Genomic DNA, 5,000 nt, shown 5'->3' with positions numbered 1-5,000 from the left:
CATATCAGTGGTAGATACTTCTGATTGGCTAATGTTGGATAATGTGCTCAAAGTATGACGTTTAATAGTTTTTGGGCTGAATACTTTTTCTACATTTTCCGTGTTTTAAAAAAGTAAGACACATTGCAGCGGGAAAAAAATGGAAATGTTGGTTACAAATCCCCAATTAGTATTCATAAAATCAAGACTAATCATTATAATTAATGTACAGCATATGCTCGTACTGCACATGTATACTCTAATGCATTTGAGTGGGGGTGAAAGTCAGTGGGAAACGAGCGGTGCAGTGATGTGGAATTCAAGGGAAGATGAGTCAATCTTTCTGAATTTGTGCGCCATGAGCAGCTTTCTAAGGAAATGTTCCCGCCTCCAACGCTGTCTCCAATTAGGATAACATGTCAATGCTTCACACTACCAAACATCTAGATTTCAGTTAACCAATCAAACACTAGCCTTTTAGTCCGAAACGTTAACAGACCCCAATAGCTACCTGATGTGTCGAGTCATGGTAGTTTTGTATTACTCATTGGTGTTGTTCTTGTGCTTGGCTTAGTTTAAAAAGGTTACCACATTTCTAGTAATGTTTTAAACAAGATGCGAGTATAACACCTGCCTCCTATTGATGCTGTTTGCCAGCCACTACCACAACTATGTCTCCCCTCTCCACTCCCCATTTCTAACCCTCAGACCCTCTATCTCCCCCCTACAACCTTCCTTCACACTAACCCCCCCTCCTCCTCCTCCTCCTCCTCCTCCTCCTCTCTAAAACCACTTTGCTTCAGCCAAAAAGAATCAAAATCAATATACAGCTACTTTTTAGAAAGACCAAATTACGTTGTATCTTTTCCTCCAGCCCTCCTTGGTAGTTGTGGTGGTGGCATGCATATAAAAGTGGACATAAAGCCATGTACAGTGAGTTGCTCTATTAAAGTGAGTCTTTCCTTGAAGGAATGCTTCTGTTTAGTTTGCAGTCTCAAGTGAACCGGAGCTTGTAAACCAAAGCGGACTCACAAGTAGCTCAGTTGTTGGACAAAGTGTCGGTAACCTGCCAAGTTGGAGACGTCGTTTTAGAGTCAACACAGACCAGACACTAGCTCCTGTTACAGTGCTGGGTCCCCACCAGGCGAGAGCACAAGAACAAAGAGCTTAATGGTAAAGGGACTGCATTTATATAGTCCAGTCCCTGTGACCCCTTAAGGCGCTTTTACATATAGAAGTCAGCATTCACCCATTGACACACATTCATACACACACAGAGGCTGCTTTACAAGAGGCCATCTGCTCATGGAGGCGAACATCACGCGCGTTAAGTATCTCTCCCAAGAACACATTGACATACTGACTGCAGGGCTGACCTTATTATTGGCGTACGACCATCCTCCGCCTCAATATGAGCTTCAATCCAGACTGTGGTTTATATCAGATGTACCCACAATCCCTTGTGTTTTGGGTTTGTTTCCGAAGTCGGTTTGGATAAAACTCTCCGGTTCCATAATATAACGTACTGCGAATAGCTGGCAAAGTAACAAAGCCACAAGAAACACAAGCAAGAAACATATATTGAATTGCAATATGATCCACCGTGTCCTTTTTTTGGACCTTCATCAGCTTCGGCCATTCTTCCTGCGGTATTAGAGGGACAGACCATTTTTTAAACATTATGATTGACAAATTAAAATGATGGATAAAGATCCGTACCAAACAATAATTGTATATATTAGTCTGTGCATCAGTCTAGACTGCGGTTTTGCTCTTAGATTTACCCACAATCCCTTGTGTTTTGGGTTTGTTTCCAAAGTCGGTTTGCATAACAATCCCAATCCCATAATGCAACATGCTTCAGTTAGCTGGCAAACAAACGGAGCATAATTTGGAAAAAGTAATTGTAGCTATTATTTTGACGTATATTGCAATATGATGATTTATGATCTCATTAGCATCGACTATTGTTCATGCGGTATACGAGGGAATGACCATTTCTGAAACATGATTGAACAATTAAAAGGATCATGGTGTGATTTCTCTTAAAGACGATCTGTACCACACAAAGATTGTATTAGGTGTGTAGAATATATTGTGTATGCGGGGAATTCACTCACATATTTGCCCTTTGGATATGTGATTTGAATGCTGCAACAGTTATTAATGCAACGACTGTGCAGCCCTAAGAGCCACATTCTCAGTGTCCGTGAACCAACAAATGGCCGAACAAATAAAACCATAGCGGTGAACCCTCCACATTTTAAATAAACCCCTCCACAACATGCTGAGTGTGAATCGACCTTAAACATGGTTTCATTTTCTTATGTATCTGTTCAGTTATTTGCTTTTTTTTAAATCTGTCATGTAGTCCCAAAAATATGGATGGAGGTGGCGATCGATTTCCTTTTGTGTGTTAAGAGTTGTTACAAAAACCTGCGAAATAACAGATGTGGTTGAGGTGAGATTATATTTGTGACCTTGTATTTATGTGAAGTAAATGCTTCTATGTGAGTGGAATTGTATCTGAAAACACCCAATAAAAAATATGTCTCATATAAGCGTCTGTTGGAACTTCTGGGTGTGTGCATGTTGTGAATAACACACACACACACACACACACACACACACACACACACACACACACACACACACACACATTTATATGGATTTGAATGGAAACGCCAAAGCTGTTCAACTGGAGGATCTAGATTCTGTCGTCGAAGAAATTCACACATGCTGAAACCTCATACGAACTGAACGTTATCTCACAAGGATACGATAACAACACCATGTTTTCATTCCAAACATTTGGTTTTCTGGAGTTTAATCGTATCATTAAAAATCCTCTGAGTGTTTTTATTTGTGCAAAAGAGAAAAATAAATGCATGTCGACCTTCCTGTTGTATCTGTGCTGATGTTGTTGCACAGCGGGAGAGAAGGGACGATGCTGAAGGTCATCCTGTCAGTTCGGCGGGGTTTTTGACGGAAATAAATGACACAGGGAGGCACGTATGCATGACTCACACACACCTATTTTAATAATTGAGAGACATTTTGCAACAAAGCCATCAAAATACACGTCTACACAAGGCACAAATAAACATGTCAATTCAAATACTCAAATTCAGGAACATGCTATACAAAGATATTCCCTCAATGAATTTACTTTAAAGGGAAAACTATAGGAGCTGGAATCAGAATACTTTTTAAGGTAAGATGCTGTATGTTTGCCTTTTCGAAGCGCCACCATTTGACTCCTTTGCTTGCTTCTGTAAGATAGTAACATCACTATGTAACACTCACGCTTCTATTGGCTAGTGCTCCAACACATTGTACGTGATGGAAGAGGCGGGACATCTCTAAGCGGTTGACCAATCACAACAGAGTCTGCCAGCTAACCAATAAGCATGTAAACAAGTCACAGTAGAGGCACAACATACAAATATGAGATTAACAGGGCCCCTTTAAAGCCTAAAAATGCTTTGGTGCCAATACAGCTCACAATTTGATCAATTAAATATCATAATAAATAATAACAAAGTATTCCACTGTGTTTTCTGATGGGTGAAAAATACTGTTTGTTGTCCACAGCTGACCTTAAATCGACAGGACTTCTTTCTGTCAATTAATATAACTGCACATAGTCCCTTGATCCTCCTTAGCAACAGTCTGTTCTCCTTAGCAACGGTCTGTTAGCGAAAATTAACAACCTATCAGAAATGGGTATTAAACTAAGGCATGTAATAATATTAAAACTGGAATCAGAACTCCATTTTAACAGACGTTATATGTGATATAGATGGGTATAGTGATAATGTACTGGTATATTATTGATGCAATGTTTTTAAATTGCAGACCAAGCAGCAACTTCTGGTGATAAAAAATGAACCAAAAAAACTGCAGTTCCTCGATTTTCCTCCTGAGTCTGGCTCCAGAAGTCCCGATAAACCCCGAGGTTAATGGCACAACATGTTAAATGTGAACCTGCAGGCTGGATTATGATTATTTTTTATTGAAAAAATGCTCTCATTTCATTAGCACCCATAGGCCAGCATCAATCCATAATGAACAGCTTCAGATGAATGAGTGGAGGTGCAGCACTGTTTCCTCATTAGGGATACACATTAATGAGTAAACAGCCCATAAAATCTACATGACATTACAAAATCAGCAGCGATTTGAGACTGGGTGATGTGTTTCACAACCGAAAATAGATAAAGGAGAGAGGACAATATTATATTCACTCTCCTTCCTACTAAGAATATGGTATTTTCCTTTAATTGTGAGTTATCCAAGCATGGGCCTACATTTCTGTTGAATGCTAAACATTGTTTCACAGCCTGTAGGCCTACGCATATGGGCTTAAACGTGCAGACAGATAAACACGCTGCAGCTTATCCTCTGTAATGTTCATAAATTGTGGCTTAATGCGCCGTGACAACCTACTTTTTGGATTAAACAACCCTTATGTAAACAGCTATACAAGCTGGCCTCAATAACAGGGGCTCCTCTATAGATGTCTGTTTATATTCATCACAAGGGAGCAGCAGCTTAATTCTAATCTAAGAATTTAATTCTGTAAAATAGAGCATGACAGAGGCAGGGATTTCTAAGGCTGATAACGATTTGTATATTTCATTGTATATAACAAATAAATAACATCAGCATTTATGATAAGAAACGCTTACATTTACCTTTCAAAGCACCAAAAAGCATGAAGGTAAATATAACATCAATGGAAATAAACTGATTATGAATAGACAAGGAGTGAGAACAAGCCTCATCTCAGTGATGCAAAAATCATATACAAATATCCCATTTTGTCCCGGAAAGTAGTCACTATATTTTCCCCTACTTTACTTGAATACGTTTTCCTATTGGCCTTTGACAACTGTAAGCAATGTCAGCAAAAGGAAAATATAAATTAAAGTAGATGTATGTTTACAGCTAATGTTCAGTTTCTGTTGTGAAGAGCTGATAATTGACCTTAATTCAAACTATAGCTTGATGTACTGTCG

The 5,000-nt window shown here is 39.1% G+C and overlaps 1 protein-coding gene across 1 annotated transcript in view; it reads left to right on the top strand.

The window, feature by feature from the left end:
• The window catches only part of atpv0e2 (ATPase H+ transporting V0 subunit e2), an 11,320-nt gene extending 11,192 nt beyond the window's left edge, over positions 1-128 (top strand). Inside the window, exon 4 of the mRNA XM_079654226.1 lies at positions 1-128. This exon is cut by the window's left edge and continues 1,202 nt beyond it. The gene's annotated coding sequence lies outside the window, so the exon portion shown is untranslated.
• Positions 129-5,000: the final 4,872 nt, after the last annotated feature.

Source organism: Notothenia rossii (genome assembly GCF_949606895.1).
Source record: "Notothenia rossii genome assembly, chromosome: 1".
In the NCBI taxonomy this organism is placed as follows: domain Eukaryota; kingdom Metazoa; phylum Chordata; class Actinopteri; order Perciformes; family Nototheniidae; genus Notothenia; species Notothenia rossii.
Note: the sequence above shows the minus strand (reverse complement) of the source record. Positions and strands in the feature narration are given on the sequence as shown.